This window comes from Trichosurus vulpecula, chromosome 1, assembly GCF_011100635.1.
Source record: "Trichosurus vulpecula isolate mTriVul1 chromosome 1, mTriVul1.pri, whole genome shotgun sequence".
Classification (NCBI taxonomy): domain Eukaryota; kingdom Metazoa; phylum Chordata; class Mammalia; order Diprotodontia; family Phalangeridae; genus Trichosurus; species Trichosurus vulpecula.
The window spans coordinates 437,572,937-437,598,648 of NC_050573.1; the positions used below are offsets into that span (position 1 = coordinate 437,572,937).

General features: G+C 41.1%; 1 protein-coding gene and 1 pseudogene across 1 annotated transcript in view; both read left to right on the forward strand.

The window, feature by feature from the left end:
- ARSB (arylsulfatase B) overlaps window positions 1-25,712 on the forward strand; it is a 231,377-nt gene that overhangs the window by 186,298 nt on the left and 19,367 nt on the right. The window lies entirely within an intron of this gene.
- LOC118857330 lies at window positions 16,767-17,891 on the forward strand (annotated as a pseudogene).

Below are 25,712 nucleotides of genomic sequence, written 5' to 3' on the forward strand. Positions count from 1 at the left end.
GCTATATTGGCTAGTTAAATTTTAGATATATGTTAGAATCACATAAAGATGATAGGTACTGGAATATCCATATTTTCTAGAAGTCTGGGTGTACTCATAACCAAGTTTAATCTTCCCTCCCTCACATCTGTTTTGCTTTATCCAGCAGAAGTTTCTCATGCCAGAATGGCTTTCAGTGGATGTAGGCAATCTGCTTTATGTTGGGCCTCTGGAGTCCATGAATGCAACGGCTTTAGACTGTAATGAGGGAACATAGTTATTTCTTCATCTGAAATATCCTCAGTGACCACAAGTCCCTTGGTTTTTTCCTTTATAAACTCTTTGTGTCTGGAGAAGATGGTGTAGCATCTTCTCGTTTGCGACTGAAACAGGCTAAATTAATCCTTCTGTTTCAGAGAGAGCAGTGTGCATTCAGTTGTTGTTTAGTCATTTTTCAGTCGTGTCCAACTCTTCATGAACCCATTTGGGATTTCTCAGCAAAGATACTGGAATGGTTTGCCATTTCCTTCTCCAGCTCAGTTTACAACTGAGGAAACTGAGGCAAACAGGGTTAAGTGATTTGCCCAGGGTCACATAGCTGGGAAGTGTCTGGGACCAGATTTGAACCCAGGACGATGAGTCTTCCTGACTCCAACCCTGGCATTCTATCCACTGTGCCACCAATAGTGTAATTAGCATAGTATAATAGAGAATAACATAATAAATATCTATAGTATTATAATATAATAAACATATAATAGTGTAACATAATAAAATACAATTAATAGAATGTAAGATAGATTTCAGATTTTTAAAGTTTGTGTTTTACATACTGGTTTGGGAGAACAATGTGCTGTATGCATAAGGTATTTGACAAACATTGGTTGAACTAAAGGAGGAGAGAAGAAAGAATCTTTCTACTCAAAACAGCAGACCCTGGTCCAAAAGAGTGAATTGAAATCAAGTTTTGTAAACTGTAAGTTGAATCAGTCATATCTTTATTGAGTACCCACCTCACAGCTTATTTTGGCCAGTCTCCGGCTGAGAGAGTGGGCAAGGCCTGTGTTCCTTTCAGACTCCCTGAGGCCTTTCCTGACCTGAATACAATATGTGATTTAGAGGAGGGCTGTTAGTATCCTCCTCTAAGACATTTATATTGTATTTATTTCTTCTATACTTATTCATGTACATGATGTCTTTCCCAAGATAATATAAACTTCTTGAGGGCCGGGACTGTGCTCTTCTTATCTTTGTATCCCCAGTGCCTGGCACATAGTAAGCTATTCATAAATACTGGTTGATTGACTAATCCTCCAGGGCCTAGTTTGGTCCATCTGGACTGTGCTCATCTCTGAGTGGGAGCCAGAATAGGGCACCTCATGTGGGATGGCCAAGAGTCTTTCAAGGTGCCAACTGAGGTCATGGGCTCCTCCTCTTTCTCCTCTTCCTCCTCAACATTTAGTGCTTTAAGGTTACAAAATACTTTACAAATAGTCACTATTAGTAAACACTAATCCTAAATTTACAAATATTCTATCATTTTATCTTCAAAACAACTCTGGGAGGTAGGTACTATTATGATCCCCATTTTACAGAGGAGGAAAGTAAAGCAGACAGGTTAACTTACTCGCCCAAGGTCACGGTCACATAGCTGATAAGTGTCAGAGGCTGTATTTGAACTCAGTTGTAACTGCCTCCAAATCTAGCACTTTCTCCCCTGGGCCACTTAGCTGCCTCTAGGATTTAGAAATGGATGGGACCTTGGAGATCAAATAATTCATCTCCATCATTTCATGGATGATGAAACTGAGGCCCAGATAACTAAAGCAACTTGCCCACACTAGTCATCAAAACTGGGATTTGAATTCAGCTGTTCTAAATCCAAATTCAACACTTTCCATCATACTCTATTACTTCTCAGGGCTCAATAGTACAGGATTAGGATCAGCCAGCAGATAGTAGATAATGGGAAAGGTAGAAGCTGGGGCTCGTCTGAAGTAAAATGGTGGGCATTGAACAAAGAGATCATCCATAGGATGGGCAAAATAGAGTCCAAATGAGCCGAAGGCAAAGCCACATCTGTGTAACACAGCAAGGCGAAAACATTGGGACAACAAGGCAGCAACAGGCCCCAGGGGTAGAGACAGGATCAGAGCCAGGAGCTGAAACAATAAATCGTTGAACCTGGGAACAGGGCCAATCAGAATGTGGATCTGAGAGGTTCAAAGTGCTTGCAGCGATTTGCTGATCTCAGCGAACTCAATGTCTACGGACTTTTAAGCTAGGGGTGTGGGTGACTCCGTGTGATCACCCTGAAAGACTGTAGACAGTACTTGATGGCATAACACCTCCAATAGCAGATGTGGCCAGTTCTGTTGCATCAAGGAACCCAAGACTTCCTCCTTCCTTCCAGTGCTGTCTTTCACCTTACATATTGCCATCCTCAGTGTTATAGACTATATGTTAGGTGGCACAGTGGCTAGACCTGAGTTCAAATCTGGTCTCAGATACTTACTAGCTGTGTGACCTTGGTCAAGTCACTTAACCCTGTTTACCTCAGTTTCCTCAACCTGTAAAATGAGCTGAAGAAAGAGATGGCAAACCACCCTAGCATCTTTGCCAAGAAAACCCCCAGATGGAATCCTGAAGAGTAACAGCTGAACAACAACAGTCATACTGGCCTACTTCTTGTCCCTCATACATGATACTCCATTTCCCACCTCCATTTCTTTGTATTGGCTATCCCCTATACCAAAAAATGGCCTCCTTCTTCACTTTTGCCTTCTGTAACTTCTGGTTTCTTTCAACACTCAACTTGAGTTTCACCTTCTACTTGAAGCATTTCCTGACCTCCCTGGCTGCTAATGTTCTCCCTCTCCACATTACCTTATATTCATTGAATATTCAATATTCATTCATTCTATCTACACTTATAGATGTTTGTAGCCTCTATAATCTCCAGGGGCCCTTCTACCAAATGCCACTCACACTTATGAATCCAGTTTCCCAGAGGGCTAGCTACATCTCCCCCTCCCACCTCAATGTCCTAGGGTTACCTCTGCAAAATTGGATATCTTTCTGATATCCATTGTGATGTGTTCTCCCCAATATCCAAGTCCAGTTAAAGTTAATATTTCTCTTATAATATTAATTAACCCAGTGATTAGAAGCCTAACTCTAATCTTCTGGGTTAATTAATTTAAATAATTACTATTAGTCATCTTTTACAAAAGGAACATTTACTGAAAGTATAGTAAGGACTAGAGTACAAATATTCCCCCTGAACCAGAGACATAGTTTCCCCTGTAACATAGTCCCTGGAAAGAGTAGCCTTAAACATAAAATTGCCGATATAAAGCATTCACTCCGCCAAGTTCACTTTCAAGTTCTACCTTGCTAATGGATGATTCCCTCGCCTCTGTCTGCTATCAGTCCACTACTATGCTGGATCAAACAGGTCACTCCTTATCGGGCTTACTTCTAGCCAACTCTTGTGTAGATTCCACTTCCTGGACCCCTGGTGATCTTCCTACCTTTCAGAACTCACAGGACCACAGTCTAGAATCCATGTCCAACTCCTTCACCCAAGGCAGGAAGGAAAAGACTCAATGAAATAGGAGCTATAGCAGGACCATGTACTCATGGCTTCCTGTCAGACTGGGTGGGAAAGAGTAAGCCACTGGAACTCTCCCCACCCTAAGGTTTATTGGAGTAATTGTCTGCTCTCTCCAGTACAACAAGGTGGGAAAGAGAGAGTTGTCCCAGTGTGACTCTTAGGTGTATACCCCCAATACTGACCTAGAAGCCACTCTCAAAGGGGTAAACAGAACAGTTGCTCCATGAGACACAACTTCAGTATATTTGACATAATCCATGGTACAACCCTCACTTTTAAGAGAGTTAGTCTTGAGTTTTAGCAAAGCCTATTAGTGGATACTTCCCAGATCAAAATCCAAAGGTAATTTAATGCTAAGTCATATTTTTCAGTTAATAGAATAGCTTAGGAAATATCAGGAGGGTGACTGGGTGCCTTGTGTCCAATAGAATAAAAGCTCAAGTGGAAAAATTGCAAAACCCACGGTTTGCCAAAGGGACTGGCAGCAGAAACCTGCTTTTTAGCTGGAACGTTAGCTTTCAAAATTCCCTAGACATTCTTTCCAAACTTGAAAGGTGAATCAATAAATACTTCATAGAATACTTGAATCTGCTTTTCATTCAAAATAAGAAACATTTTTCATAATGCAATTTCTGCCTGTGTTTTAGAGGTAACTACTCTGTAATATTTCCTTCCCTTTTCCACCTCTCCAAGAGAGGCAGCTAGGTGGAGCAGTGGATTGAGCATGGGACCTGAAGTCAAGAAAACCTAAGTTTAAATCTGACCTCAGACACTTAATTAGCTTTGTGAATGTGGGCAAGTCACATAATATTACCTTCTGTAAATGGGGAATATAATAGCACCTAGCTCCCAGGGTGGTTGCAAAGATAAAATGAGAAAATACATACTTTGCAAACTTTAAAGTGATGTTTAAATGCTAGCTGCTGATGTTGTTTAGACAGAATAGCAATATCACGTGTGAAGTGACTGGAGGGGTCCTGAAAGGACCTTTCGCACTAGCCTGCTATGGGTACCTGCAATGCCCAGGATTGGTGTCATCTCTTGGTCTTAAGGAACTGTATCTCCTGTTAAAACACAAATATCTATTACTTAGAAGAATTCAATTCAACCAAGTTATATCAAGTGACTATTTTGTTGCCAGTCATTGTGCTAGATGCCAGGGATGCAAAGACAAAAATGAAACGTTCCTTATGCTCAAGGAGTTTATCTTCTACAAGGGAAATGTCACGTGTATGCAGATTTGTAAATATAAGACGGTCTGAGAAAGGAGTGAATATTAGTAACTGGGGAGATCAGGGAAAGCTTCGTGGAAGAGGTGGCATCTGAGCTGAGCCTTGAAGGAGGGTAACGATTCTAAGAAGGCGAAGTTGGAGAAGGAGGGCATACCAGGCATGGGAATCAGCTTGTGCAAATTCATGGGGATGGAGATAAGAGATGTAATGTCAAAACCAGGGTACAGCTTAGCTGAAATGTAAAGATCATAAATGGGGAATAATGTTAGACAATGAGGATGTGAGACAGAGTAGATTAGAACCAAATCGTGGAGGGTTTTAGAGGCCAAGCTGAGGAGTTTCTATGTAGTAGGAAGCCAAATATTAAGTTTGGAGGCCATTAGCATTCACTAACATTAACATACACTGACTAACTTAGAAATCAGAGAACATAACCTTAGGGGATAGAACACAAGATTGAGGAGGAGGGAGCAGAGGTGGTTGTAGGGAAGGAGGGAACAGACCTTTTTTAAACACCTACTATGTGCTAAGCCCTGTGCTATGCGATTTATAAATATCTCATTTGATCATCACAGTAACCTGAGGAGATACCTAGGTATCCTCCTTTTATAGTAGAGGAAACTGAGACAGAGGTTAAGTGACTTGCTTAGGGTCTCACAGCTAGTAAGTGACTGCAGCTGGATTTGAACTCAGGTCTTTCTAATTCCAGTTATCCACTGTGCTATCTCACTGCCTCTAGGAAGGGAAAGAATGATTCTGGAATATCAGGAGCCAAAAGGTGGGGACTCTGGGAAGCCAGGGGACAGCATTAGGCCATTAGGGGGTGAAAGGTTCAGGGCAGGGGGGAGAGATTTATTCAAAGAGATGGGGAGTAATGGGTCACAAAAGAAAACTTCATATACCTAGTACATTGTTAGTAACTAACTTACCAACAAAATGGGAAGAATTATTTACTTGTGCCCTAAAGATAGGAAGAAAACAGGTACCCTGGGCAAAGGTAAATGAGTGAGAAAGTACAATGGCATCAGGCTTGTGAAGAAAGGAGTGTATGCGTGTGTGTGTGTGTGTGCGCGCGCGCGCACACTCGGGCGCGTGCACCCTGGAGCTCAGATGGGGAGTTGTAAGCAAGGTTGGGAGTTAAGTCGTTACCATGCAACAGTCAAGAAACATTTGGCTCAGTGGAGCTGCCTGTGGCTCAGGCATTCCAGGAGAAATGTGTTCTTGGCCTTACTCTTCTCTGCTGTGAGGTGTGAATGGAATAAGAAATGGATCACACTCCACCCAAGACAGAATGTACTCTGAGCTCATGCTGGGCTGCCCTGGGCTGCCTGCCCATGATAGATAGTCTGCTCACAGGCCTCCAAGAAGCAAAGCAGACCTTATTACATAAGCCCAGGGACCTTAAGAGTCACTGAGGTGTGTGGGAACAAATTAGAAGGTTATTGTACTCTTTTGTTTCCCCCCTCTCTCGGATAGATTTATTATTTGTTTCTTTTCCTTCCTCAGATTGCATTCTCCAAGGGCCTTAGAGCAAGGAGTGAAGGGCTAGAACACATATGCATGCCCACCAACACCTCCTCAAAAATGGGTCCTTCAGAGTTCCCTGGAGGCTTTCGAAGGATTTTGAAAACTAAAAAGACATAAAGCACAACTTTTAAAAATAGAAAGTCATGAGTATGAGAGAATTTCATGGGACTATGTAGACTTTTGGCTTTACCTGGAAACAGCCTCTGTAGCTAGTCTCTGAGCTTATAGTTTCTTCTAGGTACTAATCCCTTACCTTTCTCTAACAAATAATAACCATTACTTCACTTGGCATAACACCAGGAGAAAGGAAGGAAAGCCCTCATACTGTAGCTGCATCCCAGAGCTATAAAAGAGAGACACTTCAGTGGGGCCAAATATGCTTAGAAACCCAACCGACCAAGATTTATTATCTGAAAGAGGCTGGAGACTCAGTGGCTCTAATTCAGAGCATAACAATGAGAGTGGAAGGCCATCTCAGTGCTGAATTATTTAATCTTTCAGATGTAATTACCTTATCTCTCTCCACAGACTGGAAGATCTGAAGCCCATTAGCTTGGGCTTTTTCTACAGTGGAATTGAATCAGCTTGTTTTTCCTCAACCCATGTTTCCAGACACATATGTTCATGCACGTGGGCTTGCATGCACACGCGCGCACGCGCACACACGCACACACACACACACACATTCCTCAATGTGCATTTCCTTGTATTCTTTATAGTATTGTCTAAAAAATAAACAAACCAGCTGCATAGGTTGGATGCAAATATATAGATATATATTTATATTTTCTTAAATATAAGTAATGTATTAAATGATAAATTTATGGTGTAATATAAATATATAGTATAAAGTTAAATTTTATATATATATATTTTGATGACCTTTGAGATAAACACAAACATTTCAATATATAAAGAACCCAAAAAAGGACAGTATGTGACACTGTGAATTTCTGTTACATATAGTTGGACTTTAAGTACATATTAAATTTAACAAAGTAGTAACAAAAGTGCCTTGTTTATTTTTGTTCCCTTCTGGAATTCTTTGATTATCCTCTGAGTATTTTTAAAAGTTTTATTGATGCCTTCTGCATCTCTAGTACATGCCCTCTCTGCAGAGAGGCAAAAGGCACACTTCCTTATCAGGCTTTGATAAAAAGATCTGCAGACTTTAAAAGTTGTTTTCCCTCACATTATTGTAGCTGTCATGTAAATGAGTCTTCTGATTCTGCTCATTCACTCTGCATCCTTCAGTTCATATAAGTCTTCCCTAGTTTATCTGAATCCATCCTATTTGTCATTTCTTATATCACATTCCACTTGTATATGAATGAATGAATGAATGAATGGATTTATTTAACACTTACTATGTGCCAGACACTGTGCTAGACCTTGGGCATAAGGAGACAAAAGTGACCTCATCTTTAAGAGGTTATGTTCTAATGACTGATAACACATACAAGAGGGTGGTGACTAGAGGGAAGGGAATTTTTGTCTAGGGAATCACAGGAATGGTGAATAGAGCCCTAGGGCAGTTGACTGACAAGCCCTTTCTCAAGGTACCCATTATAGATGTGAAGCATAGTCCAAGGCCACAGACAGATAGATAAATGGATGGATGGATGGACAGACAGAGATATGACAGATACATGGATAGATAAATAGATATAGATATGACAGATAGATGCATGGATGAATAGGTAGAGGTATGACAGATACATGGATGGATAGATGTGACAGATACACAGATGGATGGATATATAGATATGACAGGTATAGATACATAAATATATAGATACATAGATGGATGGGTAGACAAACAGACATCAGACAGATGGGGGGAGAAGAAAGATGCTTAAATAGATATACTATAATTTATTCAGCCATTCCTTATTGGTTGGGTACCCACTTTGTTTCAAGTTCTTTGTTACAAAAATAAAAGGACAACCATAAATAATTTCTACATATAGGTCTTTTCCCTCTGTCTTCGACTTCCTTGGGAATATGTCTAGTAGTCCATTCACTCAGTTAAAAGACATGTGCAGTTTAGTAACTTTGGGGCTATAGTTGATGGAATAAGCATCCCTGGCCCTGCTATTGATGACTGAGATCACCAGATGCACTGAGAGATTAAATATTCAACTAGTATGCCGTCAGATGCTGGACTTGAGGGTTCTTTCCACTGTGCCTCACTGCCTGCCTCCCTGCCCCCCAGTCATCATTTTTTTGGAGGGGAGAGACCTATAGGGAACTCCCACTGTGGACACTTCCTCCACCATTGCAAATCTGTACCTATTCTTCAACTTGTGGTCTTAGTTGCTAGACATTGAAAGATAAAGTGATTTTCCCAGGGTCACGCACCCTGTATGTGTTGGACTTTCACCCAGGTCTTCCTACCTTTGGGGCCAGCTCTCTGGTCACTAGACCGCACTGCCTTTCTGGTCTTACCAGTTCACAATTACCTCTGAATTCCTATAGCACTTATTGTCTCTCTTATTCATTTGATAGTTACCATATAATTTATTTGTTCATCCTTATATAATTAAGCAATCCATCTCAATAAACATTTATAGCTACTATGTACTAGGCACTGGCTATCTTTTTCAGACCTTCCAGTTAAATTATAAGCTACTCGAGGGCAGGGACCATGGCTATCATCTTTGTATCCCCAACATTATCTGTGTATTGAAGATATTCTGAGCTTTACAAGACCTGGAATGATGTCTTCTTTGTGGTCACTCACCATATTTTCAAGCATTTGATATGGTACCAGGCTTTCCATACATGTTCAGGAGATGTTATTCAAAACCATCAGTCAATCAACAGGCATGAATCAAATCCCTACTGTGTTAGGCTCTGGGGATAAGTGAAGTAGGAGTCCTGTCCTCAAGGAAGCTTACATTCTACTAGAACAGCTTTGCTGTACGCTAACTAGAAATCAAAGTTCATGCCACCTTTTTCCCCGGTGGCATATGGTGGCCATATCTGTATCTTCATATACTCTCACTATCTTTTTGTTTTGGTTTTCATAGTCAAGATCAGAAGGAAACAGAAATCCAGAGTTCTACTGGATAGAAAACAAACATTTAGTAAAATAAAGTATGAACAGTACAAAAAAGCTTAACTGGCCTTCCCAATAATCTCATTTTGTTCTCATTTTAATCTTATTAAATCTTAGTCACATACCTTGGCTGTAAAATCACTGATTTTAGCCCAGCACTAAACTATGTGAAATGGATAGGTCCCAATGATGTAACATTAGCTGACTTTGCAGCGTGCCAACTTAATATGGCTCTGATATGTCAGTAATATGTCAGATACCCACTACAGATAGGCTCTGAATGCAGAAAGTAACTCAATATACCAGGCAGGCCTGATGTGATTATAGGATTAAGTCTGATGGTGGGTTGTTATGTGATTCAGCAGTTATTAGCAAAAGACTTTGTTGTTTTTAACAATGCCTTTGAAATGCCATTTGGAATTTGGACTCATTTTATGGTTTTGCCAGTTTGCATTCTTCTAACAAACCTACAGCATGCCTTCAGTTTCTTAATAATGATGTTTGTCAGCTGATTCCCTGGCAATGGCATGAGAACCAATCCAGGTCCTTCACCAGTGGTTACCGGCCTTGGCTTCTCCTTGGCCAAGTACAGAGTGAAGAGATTTCTTCTCATCTCACAGAGCCTTTGTTTCTTTTTTTATGGATCAATTTGTGCTGGTTTTTTTTTAACCTGTGAATGATCAGTCAGAACTGCCACGGATTTCATTACAGTCATGCACTGGACTCTGCGCTAGGCACTGTAGGGGGAGGCAAAAATTATATAAGCTAAGTGACAGGGACAATAAGAGGTCAGAGGTGGGTGAGGTTTTTATGAGATGGTGTCAGTCATGAAGGATGCTGTGGAACCTCTGCAGAAAGAACCCAAGGCAGGTAATCATCTCTGTCTGTGTATTCCCATTTTCCCCATCACAGCTGCTGATGCTGTGACCTATCCCACGCACAGGTGCACCATCATTGGTGCCTTTCTGAGAAGGAACCATGCATTTTTTTCTTCCTCCATTGGGGTCCCCAGACTGTTTCTTTGAAAGCATGTGGGTAATTACAGCTTCCATTTCTGCCAATGATTGTGCCTTTTGTTGTATGATCTGCAGTGTCAAGAGATTTCTTTTGATCCTCCTGAGCTCTTAGCCCATTCTCATTAGTAGTCTGCTGTTTTTAACCTGTGCAAAACCAGTCCAGACCATTCTGGCATTTCCATTTCTTCTGCATTCCATGGAAATTGAATCACTTTTTAAAAATGCTTTTCAAAGAAGAATTTCACATTAATACATTTTTTTCTAGATAGGAAAAATAGAAATGTAGAAGTTGCTGTGGTTCTCTTGATTTTACACTGGGCCCAGATGAGAGGTCAAGTGGGAGGAATTATTTTTCTTCTATATGGCAGAGGTGAAGGCCACAGATGCAAGCCTGCCTTGTGGTGCTTCTCTCTTCACAATGTTCAGGAATGCTCCTTGAGCCCTTTTGTCTGAGAAGGCAGATGAGGAAGGGGTTGGACTCTGCCCTCAGTTTTCCTCCTATACCCATTTTCAGTCTCACTGGCTGCGTGTGTACAGTAGATGACCTCTGGCTTCTCTAGGCTCAGCTGGGGTGCCCTGATGCCCTCTTCACCTCTCTCTTTTTTCTGGTTTTTATGAGCAACCCAAGTGATTCATATGCTAAGATCTCTAAGCTCTCTGTGGTGTAGTGGGGTGGGGTGAGCAGTGGGTGGTAGGAAAAGGAAGGAGGAATGAACCAACAGGAATAAAGAATTCACCCTGAGTCAGAATGAAACACACCCAGACTTTCTCAGTTCACTCCAGACTCTAGTTATAGGAGGTAGAAATTCTTAATACTCAGAAACAGTTTGTTCCCTTCTATTTCCATATCTTTGGGCATCCTGCAGAACCTCACTTTCTGAGCTTCTTGGGGGCGAGAAGGCACTTATTTTCAGCCCCATAACATGACATACATGAATTAATCAAATATTTAAGAGGTGCTTACTATGGTGCTTACCACTGGGGATACAAATAGAAATGTAAGATGTCTCTTCTCACAAGGGGCTCACATTTTAATGGAGGAAACAGCAAACATAGGTTTCAGATGCAAATCAAATGGAAAAGTCCCATGGTCCTTAAGGTTCAGAGGCAAAACAGATAGATGGTAACACATCTTTTTAAAATTGCTTTTTATTTTATTTCAGTTAAATTTTTATTTTCTCTTGCTCCCATTCTTTTTTTTTAAAAAAGAAAACATAACCAAAACTCTCATAACAAATATGCATAGTCAAACAAAACATATCCTCTCATTGCCAGCTCATTTTACATCTTGAATCCATCATCCATCACTCTTGTCAGGAGGTGGGTGGCAAGCGTTGTTACCAGTCTTCCAGGATTGTGGTTGGCCATTGCGTTGAAATGGCTCTTCTCTAATGTCATTTCCACTGATGAATCTTATCAGTTTCTTACGCTGATCCGTTTGGTAGTGCCAAGGACTTTGGTGTTGAGAACTTTCTACTGGGGCTAAGCATTTGGAGTATTGGAATTCATTAATTCAGCAGGCATTAATAAAGAACTTACTGTAAGCAAAATATTATGCTAAGCGCTGGGGATAGAAAGACCAAATGATAAATGTCCATGGGAATAATCAGTCTGTATAGCATGAATGTACTGGCATCTTGGGTATTGCTTATTCTCGCTGGTGGTCCTCCTGGGTTAGTGTCTATCTCTAATTCTGTTTAATTATTCTATGAGTATGAGAGAGAGACAGACAGACAGACAGAGAGACAGAGATAGAGCTTAGTGTAATGGATAGAGGGCCAGTCCTGGAGTGAGAAAGACCTGGGTTCAAGTCCCATCTCAGACATATATTAGATATGTGACCATAGGTAAGCCCTTTGATTTCTCAGTACTTAAGATGAGGAGTTACTGACAAGTTGCCGAAAGAGTCCCTATATTAGGTGTCTCCCTCCCCTGAACCCCTCATGAAATCACCTATCTGCTTCCAAAAAAACCCCAGAAAACCAGTACAAAAAAAGGAAATGGGAAGTGGCAGGAGTAATAGCATTTAGAATTGAGGGGCCTTTGAGAACCATTTAGTCCAACTCTTTCTCTTTACAGAGACAGAAGCTGAGGTTCAAGGTGATTTAAGTGACTTACCCAAGGTCACACAGATAACCAGTAGCAGAGGCAGAATTTGAACCCAGGTCCTTTGACTCCACTTGGAATCTTCCATATGCAAAAGCCACTAACCATCCTTGGATAAAGATGGCCATTTTCATAGAAGTATGACTATTTGAGCCTGTGGGAAGGGGAGTTTCAGGCTGAGTTTTAAATAGTGCCACAATCACAAGCAGAGATGAAGACAGCTGTTCTCAGCCCTCTTGGGTCTTTTTTGGGAGCAGCCAGGAACAAAGCCCAAGACTGCTTCTGTGGGAGCTTGGACCTTGCTCTTTACATTCAGCCAGAAGGTTGGACCACTGGTGGAAATACAAGGGGATGTGTCTGCGCCTTTCAGAGTTCTTTCATAGGGGCTGCCTTGGTCACTCCGACTGGGTCTGCCTGAGCCCAGCTTCAGCAGTTGCTCATGTGGCTTTAACAACCTAGTAGTTATCTGCTGATCAAGGAAGGCTGGGATGTGGATGGAAAGCACTTCTAAGCTGCAAATATTTCTTTTGGAAAAGCCCCGGTGAGCTGCCGACTTCCCTAATCAAAGTTCCCCCTCTCTGACATTAAAAGGAAATCACAGAACTGACTAGCTAATTTAGCCCCATTATTTAAAAAATTTTATTGGGGGGAGGGAAACATTTGATGGTGAATCATTGTGATGCTTTGGTTACCAGCCCGTTGAGTTGGAAGCCTTAGTGAGTGAAAACTCTGTGAAAGCAAACAGCTCAGTTAGGAAAAAAGAAAAAGCTTCCTTCCCAGTACCTGGCTGCCAGGTACCATTTAATGCCTTAAAGAAGGCCCTTTATTTCCTCTAGAGTAACGCTTCACCTTCAGCAAAGAAAGGATTTTTACAATTTAAAGAAAGGCCTAGATATTCTTTCTCCCATGCTGGCAAACAATTCATTGCCCAGGCTCCTTGTCATTTAACAACCTCCCCCCCAGCCAACACACATACACCCACACATGCTCGCTCTCTCGCGCACACTCTCTCTCTCTCCCTCCCTCCCTTTCCCTCCACATTCAAAGGATTCCATGTTCGAGATTCCGACCTCACTTCCTTTAAATCCTACAGTGAGGGATACAGCACTCCACTGAGGATTTTCCCAGTTAGCTTCCATTTATCCCTCCACACTAACCTATTTCTACTCCCCACTCCCATTTTGTTAGACACCAAGGTTTCCCTCCATGACTTACTTCAGTACTTCAAGGATCTAAGGTTTCATCATTGTGGGTACTCCCTCCACCAGTGCAAATTACAACCCCTCTGCAGCTCTGTAGGTGGTCTTTCAGAGCTGCTGTGGTAGGGGAAAAAATTCATTATCCTCTAGCCAACCTAGTGCTGAGCCTTTCTTTATGAACTGAGCTGGTTCAGTCCTCAGGCAAAGGCATGTAGTCCATCATCACTGGGCTCATATTTGAAACTTGGTAAATTCCACCAGGTGTGATGCTTTGCTGGCCTAGCATTGAAGAACCTAGGGTCACCTCAAAACCACAGTGAAACATCAGAATAGGACTTGGGTGGAGTTCTTATCAGAAAAATCAGCTATAAAGGGATAGGGTTAGATGTGAAATATCTCTTTGCATCTGTTAGTAACCCATTGTGAGGCTATCATGTGACTAATTATTAATTCATTTATGTTTTCATTTCCATAGACCTACTAAACATTATGTAAGGTCAAATGCCTGTTGTTTGACCTAAACAATCTTCCTCAAATTTCAGTGGTGACCCTTATTTTTAGCATTTTAGGATTAGGTGGACAAGGTCATGTTTACTATATAGATACCCTTCATTCTTTCATAGATTTTTATCACGTTCCCTTTCACCATTCATTTCTTCAGACTGATTTTTTTTTTAGTCCAGCCTCATACAAAATAATTAGAGAATCAATTAAGAGTATTAAGAGATTAAGAGCTGGAGGGGAATTTAGAGACCATGTCATCCAATCGTCTTCGATTGGAAATAAGTAAACTAAGGGGAAGCCATAGTAGAGTAGATAGAGAACGGGTTCCAGAGTCAAGAAGACCTGAATTCAAGTCTTACCTCTGGCCGACTGACCCTGGCCAGTAAGTTACCTTCTCAGTGCCCCATGAAACTCTCAAAGACCATATATTAGAAAACAAGTGCTGCTCTACTTTGGTGAATGGAATTTCCCATGCCAATGAAATTGTAGGCGTGCTTCTCTTTGCTTCCTCCCAGCTCCTCCAAAAAATAAACAAAAAATGAAACCCAGAAAGGTTAAGTGATTTAACCAAAGTTCCATAGCTTGTTAGTGCACTAGAACCCAGGCCTCCAGTCTCTGTATCTGGTGCTTTTTTCTACCATACCAATCTCCTCCACATCCTTCATCATTCAAGTTACCCTTCTTTGGACTCTACCCAACCTCACTACACCTTTCTGAGATGTGACAACCACAACGATGCAGAGAAGTCTGGATGCAGGTGTTTTTCCGATATGAGCATAACTTAAAGTTCAGTCATTACCCTTTGGCTTTTCTACCTCCACACTCTTTCTTGAAGGTCTCAACTTCTCTTACATCTATGATTGCTTATATGAATGTATTATTATATATTTGCTTATAAGCTTACATGCTTATATGACTCCCAAATCTAGACTTTACTCTTTAACCTCTCTACTGAGCTTGATCTTACGTTGCCAACTTCTTGATAGACATCTGTGTCTGATGGACTGTTATCACCTAAAACATCACTTCTGTCAATTCCAGTCAGCACCTACTATGTCAAAGCATGGGCAGCTAGGTGGCGCAGTGGATAGGGCTCTGGAAGATTCATCTTCACAAGTTCAAATCCAGCCTCAGACACTTGCTAGCTGTGTGACCCTGAGTAAGTCCTTTAACCCTGTCTGCCTGAGTTTTCTCATCTGTAAAATGGGCTGGAGAAGGAAATGGCAAACCACTCCAGTACCCTTGCCAAGGAAGCAACAAAAGGAGTCACAGAGAGATAGAAACAACTAAATGACACAACAATAAATGTTAAGGCATTATGGTAAATAGTGGGGATGCAAAAAAAAGGACAAAAACTGTTCTTTCCTTCAAATACTTCACAATATAATGGGGAAGACAACATGTAAATAACTACGTACAAACAAGAGATGCACAGAATAAATAGGAGGTAATCACAGAAGAAAGACACTAGGATTAAGGGGGACTGAGAAAGGCTTCTTGCAGAAGGTAGAATTTCAGTTGAGACTTGAGGGAAGCCAAGGAAGCTAGGAGGCAGAGAGGTAAAGGAAGAGAATTTCAGGCATTGGGGGACAGCCAATAAAAGCATGTTTGAAGTATAGCAAGAAAGCTAGTGTCACTGGATCATAGAATATATGGAAGGGAGTAAAATGTAAGAAGACTGGACAAGGCATGAAGAGGCCAGGTTATGTAGGACTTTAAAAGCCAAATTTGAATCTGGAGTTAATGGGGAGCTGGTGGAGTTTATCAAATAGAGAAGTTTTTTTGTATTCCCACTATTTAGCATAATGGACAACATGGACAGTCCTATGGTTTTTCACTTTGATAGCTGAGTGAAGGATGGATTGAAGTGAGGAAAGACGAGACAGAGAGCACAATCAGAAGGCTATTACAATAGTTCAGGCATGAGATGATGAGTGCCTACACCAGGCAGTATAGGAGTATCAAAGGAGAGAGGAGGGCATATACAAAAGATGTTGCTTTAAAGGTAGAATCAACAGGACTTGGCGATAGATTGGACATGGGAGATGAGAAAGACTAAGGAGTTAAAGATGATATCTAGATTGCAAGCTAGGGAAGACGGTGGTACCCTAAAGAGTGACAAGGAAGTTCAGAAAAGGGAGAGTTTGGGGGTAAATAAATTGAATTTGGTTTTAACTGTGTTGAGATTAATATATCTGAGGCACATCCAGTGGAAGATGTCCAATAGGCAGTTGGAGATGTCCATTAGGCAGTTGGAGATACAAGACAGGAGGTCAGAGAAGGGATTGAGACTGAGCAAATGGATCCAAGAATCATTCACCTAAAGATGATAAAGAAACTTATGGGTGCTGATGAGATAACCAAGCAAAATAGCATAGAAGGTAAAGAGAAGAGAATCTTGGGGGACACCCATGGTTATCAGATATGACCTGGACGAAGATCCAGCAAAGGAGACTAAGAAGGAGCAGTCAGACAGGTAGGAAGAGAATCAGGAGAGAACAGTATCATGAAAAACTAGGAAGTAGAATGTATTGTGGAGAAGCAAACACAGTAGAGTTGACTGAGCTGCAACTCCTGCTAGAAGAGAAAGGTAAACAATCCCCAGTAATTTGAAGAGAATGTCCAGTGCTTGAAGAAGAACAGGTACTAACATTGCCTCGACCAGCCCACCATGCCATGGAGAAAATGGAACCATTTGCATAGGAAGTGTGGAGAGGATACTGGCCATTTAACCCTTATGATGTACTCCCTGACTGGCTGAAGGATGACTGCTTCTACATGGTCACAGATCTCCCATCCCTCTTTTCCATGCCTGTATTCAGTGCATCTTCCATTTCCATAGTGAGAGTGGCAATATTTGCCATCTATTTGGTTTTGTGCTGTTTTTCTATTGGGGAATCTTGACAGACCATGCCCAGACTAAATGTGTACTTCATGGTCTCTCCACAGAAGCAAGTGGTCTTTGGAGTTTTTGTTTTCTTTTTTCTGGGTGCTACACTCCATCTTATTTTCTCATGGCTCTATCCACTATCTATTGTCATTCAGAGAAAGGCTCTCAGGCATTTTCCAAACTAGACTATTTAGAGATTAATCTTCAGATCTTGGGGAGCTTTGTCCTCTGTATCTGTTAATCATTTTTTCTGTTTCTCACAGCTCATTCTTGCCCCCCCCCCCCCCACCACCACCACCCTTTTCTATGTCCTGGAGATCTCTGCCATCAATGTGGAGGAGGAGGGGAGTATTTCACCATACTCAAACACACCCAAAATATCAGCAAACAAGAGTAATGTATGTTCCTGGGAGTTGTTTTGAGTGGAGTTGTCCCACTATGCACTTCACTATTGCAAAAAGGCTTTGTGAAGGCCACAACAGTAGGCCAAATGTGGTAGGTTCTTCCTCATGGCTGGTAATTTTGATATATAGTTCCAATCGCATCAGATTTTCCATGTCCTGGTGGTGGTGGCAGCAGCCTTTGTCCACTTCTATGGTATCTCCAATTATAGCTTGAAAGCAGCTACACCAATAACTCCTTTCTCTGAGTCTATCTCCCACCAAAGGGATAGAGAAGGAGCATCCCAAGTGCTTTTTAAAAATTATTTCTTTGCCAAAGGGAAAAGAAGACTGAGTTGTATGTTTCTGGAAGAAACCTGATAGTAAATCCCACAAGAACTGAGCAGTTCACTTTTATACCCAATTGACTGTCAATTCTCAATTTCCATAGCTAGAACTGGAGGGGCTATCCTGTCTTGTCATGCTGCTCCTCAAAAAGACAACCACAATCTTCTCAAATGGATAGCATTTGAAAACATGGTGAAATTCCCTCCTACCATCCTTTCTCTAGCCATTTTGGAAATATCTAAAGAACTAGGTCACTTCAGAAATTCTATTTCTGGAAGAAAATGGCCCCTCATTCCTACTTTGTAACTCTGCTTGGAACTGCCCTATCCTTTTTTATAACAAACTTTTAAAAACAGCCATAACTTGATCCCAGCTTTCCAGAGCCTGGATCTGTCTATACAGAAGTAGGAAGAAAGCCACCAACTTTTCCCAAGCCTGGCTAATCATGGAAGATGTCCAGGTTTCATATAACTTATTTTAATCCACCTCCCTCCACCCCTGAAGGGTAATGTAAAACTAAGGTGAGAGAAGGTATTTAATACTAAGGTTTAAAAGAAAACCTTGCTATTGTTGCTTTGTATCTCAGTGCAAAGACTATGATTGTATTTTAGGAGTTTAGGACCATTAAAATTTTGATGCCTAGGATTGACTAATAACGAGGTCATTCTAGAAAAAGAAAGGGGTGAAGTGGGGAGGGAGAGAGATGATGCAGAAAGAGGGCAGAGAGAAGGGGAGAGGAGGAGATAAGAGGGAGGAAGAGAGGAGGGAGAAAAAGGAGGGAAGAAGGGAAAGAGGGATAGAGAAGAGCTAGAGAGAAAGAGTCAGAGACAGACAGAAACAAAGATCATTGATAACTTGGGAGAAGGCTGTCTGAATTGAATTAAGAGATTGGAAGACAGACTGTAGTGAGTTAAGAAGAGAGTGAGAAAAAGAGAATTTGGATTGTGGATGGCCTCTACGTGGAGCTTAGCCATTAAAGGAAGGAGAGATATAGGAGAGTAACTATCAGGGATGGACGAAGTAAGTGTTCTTCAAGTATACGGGAGATGTGAGTTTGTTTGTCAGTGGCAGAGGAGCAGCCGTAAGAGATTAAAGACTAGTGAGAGAGTGGGGAATATAGAGGAGGAAATCCGCTGAAGAAGATGGGATGGAATGGGATGACTCCTGTGGAGGGGTCTGCCTTGGCAAGGAGAAGGGTGACCTCTTCATCTGAGACAGGAGTGAAGGAGGAAATAGACATCTGAGTGACATGAGATGAGGAGGGAGAGAAGAAGGAGCTCTCAGTGAATGGGCTCAGTTTTTGTTTTTTTTTTCAGTGAAATGAGGCCAGGATCTCTGCTGAGAAGTTGGGGGAGAGAGAGAGAACCATGGAAGGTTTGAGGAGAGATGAAAAGGTCTGGAAAACCCACTGTGCCGAGTGAGATAGTAAATTGATTAGGAGGGTAAACAATGTAGAACTAACTCATTGTCTTCCATCCAAAATCAACTGTACCTCTAACTTCTCTGTTTCTGTCTGTGTCATTCTCAGTCATTCAGATTCCAGAGCTCAGTCACCTTTATCTACTATCTCTGACTTGCCCTGATAACTTACCAATCACTAAATCTCAAAAGTTCTTGTTTTTTTGTACATCCCTTCCTTCCCACCCCCACTGCCGTGACAATACAGGCTCTTATTGGCTCACCTATATTATTATTTTTTTTGAGAGGCAGTTGGGATTAAGTGACTTGCCCAGGGTCACACAATCAGTAAGTGCCTGAGGCCAGATTTGAACTTGTGTCCTCCTGCCTCCAGGACCAGTACACCTAGCTGCCCTGCCTTGCCTATATTATTGCAGTTGTTCTCTCATTGATTTCATTGCCTCCAGTTTCTTCCCAACTTTTGTACACACAACTGCCAGAGTAATCTTTCTAAAACACCCCTCGTATCTTGTAACTCTTCTGGTCCAAAATATAGTATATTTGTATGCTTGGTGTAATTCAGAGAGCACTGATTTGAAGTCACAGCAGTTGAGTTCAAACCCCAGTTTTGCTACTTCTTAGGCAAATTACTTCTCCATTCTGTGAAATTAAGAGGTTGGATTAGATGAACTCTTAATCTTACTGTGCTTTAGGGCCCTTCTTTTGCCTATAAATAAATTTCAAACTTCTTAGTCTGGCATTCAAGGACTTTCACAATCTTTCCCCAATCTACAATTCTATCCTTAACATTCTATTCCAGACTGACTGTTCTAACCATTCCCCACACATTCCTTGAAAGTTCCTTCCCCTTACCTTTGCTCACAATACTCTCCCTCACCCTACCTGCCATTCCACAAACCTAGAATATCTTCCTTGTTCCCTTCCACCTATCCAAATTATATCAGTCCTTCCAAATGTAGGTCAGGTTCCACCTGTTCTACAACACCTTCTCCAAACAACTGCATCAGAGCCAATCTTCCCTTCTGCTCACATGGCACTTATTTAACACTGGCTTTCATTGTTACTTATCTTTTTGTGTGTATATACTTTATATCCCTCAACTTGATTCAAAGCTTACTGATGGCAGGGACAGTTCTTTATAATTCTTTTTTTTCCCCTACAGACTGCCACACAAAGGTACACAGTAACTCTTTGTTGTACAGAAGATAATAATTTGTCTTTGGCTTCTGATGCTTTCTTCCCGATGGTGTCCAGCACTCTAGTGTCCCTCAGGGCAGATGTTCGATGTACTCAAGGAATCTATACTTTTTCAGAAATTCCCTTTCTGGCATGTAATTCTTATCTCTTTAACATGTTTTAAGATTCCAGCCTGAGAATCTAGTTTATATCCTTTGAGTTGGTCTAAAACGCAGAAGTATCCATTTGGATAACTCTAAGAGGAATTAAGGTGAGCCATACCGATGTGTTATAAAGATGATGAGGGTTGGGGTGTGGGGCACCGCAGCATGGTAGCATCAGGAGACCTGGGTAGAGTTCTAGGTCCCCACTAATTATGAAAACTTGAGCAAAGCATCTAACCACTCTGGGCCTCAGTTTCGTTATCTGTGAATATGAAATATTAGATCAGATGACCCCTAGAGTACCCTCCAACTCTAATACTCTGTGAATGTGTAGGAAGCAATGAGCTATTTTAAAGTATTAGTGTGTTTTAGGTTCACCTGTCCCAAGATATCGGGTCACCTAAGCAGAACATCAGAACTCACCCCAGTGCCTACTTCATGAAGTCTTATTTTCCCGAAGTGCCTAGAGTTTGTCTCTAACCATTAAAATGCCTCTCAAAATCCATTTTCAGATTTTTCTCATTATAAGCATTATCACCAGGTCAGATGAAAAACTTAGCTTTGTCTTTTTTTCCTCATCATAAGTGTTTTACCATATGTGCATCTTTAAGAGCAGGTTGTGCCTTGCAAATCCCACCCTTCATGAATGGGGTAGAGTAGGAGCAGTAGGAGGGAGAAGAAAGGGCAGCAGCAACCATGACAAGAACTGTCCAAGTTTGGGGTTTTCCCCCCTACCCAACGTAATATTGGGAAAGCACTTAGTACTTAATAAATACTTGTTCCCTTTCTCTTCCTTCCTTCCTTCCCAATCCCCCCACTGATGGGACAAAAAGTTAGCCGTCAGGAAAAGGGCTTCTTTCCAGGCTTATGTTGAAAGCCATAGTTCTTCTCATCATGTGTTCTTTCTGGAAGCCGTGGCACAAATATGGGTGTGGTGCCAACCGTTAGGGTTTTAAAGTGAAAATGTAAAAAAAAAAATCCACATGCATGGTTACCAGTGAGGAATTTGATTTAATACAGGATGGCCAGCACTAGGAGTGAAATTCCCCAAATCATCTCCATTCATTTCAATTTCTACAGAGTTCTGAGGGTCATCTGCTAGCATCCTGCAAACTTTTAAGTAGGCTGCTGGGGTGTCTCTCCCCACCCACACCACCACTTGATAAATGCTCTTTTCCAGCTGATCTGAAATGGAACAGCACCTGTTTAATATTTCATTCTGATTAAATAGGCTGTAGAGCAAAGTAATGATTTTTGCCAACACTCGCGCAGATGGGTTTCCAGTTTTTGTTGGAAAGACAGATTTAGTTCTGAAGCCCATTTCATCCTGGATTCTAGTGGCTTTTCAGAGTATAAAACTTCACTTCTTTAGTTTCCACTGGGTCTTTGCCAATAATTGGGTTAGGATAGAAAAGTTCTCAAATCTTTTCTTTTTTTCCTTTCAACAACTGGCATACAATGGCCGTCTTTCCAGTAATTACAGGATCCATGTAACACCATCTTTTATTATTATAATGTATCTCAACATTATGAAGGACAGCCCTTGGAAGAACATTGACTGGCTTCAGTATTCCCATGTCCTTGCCACCATGGCCCAGCATCTTATAGAGCAGTAACACAGTTGTCTAAAGGAACTGGTCCCATCTGACAACCATCATGGATTCATTTCTTGGGCAGGGTTCCCTTTCCAAATTAAGAATTGAATTAGCATGATTTCATCCTCATCCAAAAATGCTCTCAAGGCCTAGAAATGTCCTTTCTGAACACTAGAACAAGAGACCTCACAGCACAGGAATATAGCAAGCCTTCAGGAAGGCGTTTAGACCAGTGAGCAAAGCTTTGTGGTTGGGATTCCACTAAATGCCATGTTGGAAGAAAAAAAAACTGTCTTTTCTTTGATCTTCAGCCAGCCAAAAGACTCCTCAGTGCAACTCATTCTCTTCATCTTAATCACAGGCCGAGGATGAATATTTTAGGTTAAGTTTTCTTTTTCTCCTATACACATGGTGTTTATTTATAATTCAGGCCTGATGGACTCAACCAATTACTTAAAGAACTTGTATTTAGGGCAAGACCAGCTAAAAAAAGTTCATTAGATACTGTATTTCTGTGTTATATTAGTCTGCCATGAAATTAAATTTAAGCGTAAAAGTCTCTTGGCATATTAATCAGCATTGTGGGAATTGGAAAAATTCTGACCAATGAATTACTTGCTGCAATTAGAAATTGATAAAATTCAGAGTTGTTATTATATTGTTTACTTTTGTGAACTAGAAAAACATTTGAAGTCACGGCCATTTGTTGCTCTACTAGTTTACCGAATTAGTCATGACACAGTAAATTAACATGGGTCAACTAATATTATAGCATGTTTGCCAGAAAAAAAATTAATATAGAATCTATGTCTCATCCCTTTTTATTATGTAGACATGTAGATGGGGGTTGAACTCTAAGTTCTCAACCAGCTCATGGATCATAAATCTAAGATCTTATGGTATTATATTATAACAGTCTGCATTCATATTCAGTGGATCTAAATTATCTTCAATGTGAATGCTCACCGTAGCAATACACATTGCAAACCATCCTGGGCTATTCTTGTCTGGGTTTTGTGAGTGATCCACAGGGCTCCCCCCAGTCTGTTGGGTGCCTTCCACTAGGTCTTTTGACAATATGTTGGTACCCATGGACTCCACAAGCTGTTCATTGGGCACACATGCTGTCCATCCAATAGCCTTTGCTTGCCTAAGTGAAATGCTAATGTCAGTGATTGTGGATCTTTAAAAAAAGAAAGAGAGAAGTTAATGTCCAATTGGAGCTCTAGGGAACTGGCTAATGTTTGTGATTCTATGTAAACCAAAGTAGAAGTCCATATTACCTTATGCCTCTTAAGGTATAAAGAGCTCAATTTACCAAGTCATGACATCAATGACCTTTACTCCTCGGGTAGATTTCTGCCAGTGTTTTTGGTTTATATTGAATATTTTACTACCCTCAGGTTTATGTGAGATTTTAACTCATGGCCAAACATGAAGTGTAACACATAAGCTCTCTGAGTGCCTAGTATATGATCAGTAATTATGAACATTTGAACCTTATCCAGGCTGGGCCAGCCACATAGAAGCTCTTTCTCATTTGGATTTTGAAAATATTAAACGTGAACTGAGCAAATAGGTACTTGAGAGTCTGGCTCTTTAAACAGAAAATCATAAAGTTAAATTCATTTTAAATCTGTCATGCAGAGTGCACATATGAAAATTATAAGGGTTTTGATTTTCCCCATGTAGGTAATAAATAACATCTGTAATATTCCTCCTCACCTTTTTCTGATTAACTTTGTATCTGCTATATTTTTCCTGGCACTTCTGTTTCATGTTGCAAGGGTTTTGACAAGAGCAGGAAGGATTCTTAGAAGTAGGATGGGTCTTGGAGAGAGACTATCAAAATCAGGGCTAAACCCCAAAATGAGAGACAGGGCTGAGGGAAGATTGATGGAAGAATTTAACACAATGGCCAAGCCTTCCTTGCTTATACTTCCCATTATATGGTCTCAGACAGAGTGGCCTAGAAAAAGGGACACCAGGTGGGGTTGGCACCTGGACAGTCCTCCTTGCAACTGGGGAAGGCCACAGTGATCCCTAGCTCCCTGGAACAACTGCAGATACCACCCCCACCTCTCTTCCTTCACCCTCAACCTCTAGCTTCTCCATGTTCCCACCACTGTTCTAAGGTACTCTATTGCCTCCTAAGACCTATCAGCTCTTTGCTACCCTTATCTCTGACATTTTTCCTCATATGTTCTTTGCATCTCAAGTTAGCTTTCCTGAAGTGGGATATATATATGTGTGTGTGTGTGTGTGTGTGTGTATATGCATACACACATATCTGTTTTAAGGAATAGCAGTAGTGTAATGGAAAAAATTCTGGCTGTGACTTGGGAATAAGAAGGTTTAGGTTTGAAACTTATCTCTGCCACTGTGAGGCTATGGGCAAGTAAGCGAACTTTAATAGAGATAATGTCTGACTTTATGGTGGGGAATCAAATAAACTAGAGTGTAAAGCATTGGAGAGGTAAAGCGTGATTGGTGTTGTCTTTATTACGTTGTCATTGATTATGGCAACAGGAACAGGAGAAACGGATGATAATAATAATAACCACTCATCTTTCTATACTACTATAAGTTTTATCAGTCAGCAGACATTTATTAAGCACCTACTGTGTGCTAAGCCCTGGGGATACAAAAAGAGTCAAAAAAGAGTCCCTGCCCTCAAGGAGCTTACAATCTAAAGAAAAGTTCCTTCCTCACAACAATCCTGTGAGTGAGGTAGTCCCAAAGTAGAAGTCCTCTGCCATTCTCAAAACTTCATTTTAACCAATGTTTTAAACCCCTTTCATGAGCAAATCTAAATTAGTTACTACTCAGGCATGAAGTTAATCTCTCTCTCTCTCTCTCTCTCTCTCTCTCTCTCTGTGTCTCTCTCTTTCCCTCTGTCTCTCTCTCTCTCTCTCTCAGACACACACACACACACACACACACACACACACACACACACACACGTCTTTGCCCAATCTTTAAAAATATACAAGCAGAGAAATGGCCAGATGCTGAGAATCAAGAGTGAAAGGAAAAACAAAGCCATATAATCTTCCCTTTGAATAATCACAAAAATTTCCCTCTTCTCTTCCCCCTCCCTTTCTCCCCACTCACCACTTTCCTTACCCTTCCTGCTTTCTCCATTCCCCTCTATTCTTTCTTTTTTCCTCTGTCTTCACATTTTTCTCTACTCCTTTTTCCAACATGAGTTCAGGAAAGGATACAGCATCTGCTGCCTCTGAGTGAGAACGGAAAGAGAGGGATGGCCTATATATCCCTTTCCTTTGCTGCATGAGACAGATATCTGGCCAAGCTAACCTGTGTGTACACATTTTCTTTTATTTCACATATGGGGAGCTAGAGACTTTTAAGTTCAATGTGCTCCTCCTCCTCCCCCTCCTGAAATGGTATGCAAATTTGAATCTTACTTTTGAGCCAAGAGTCAGCATTTTTTTTTAAAAGGACTCAGTGCTGGTAACAGGAGGCAAGTCCATTAAATT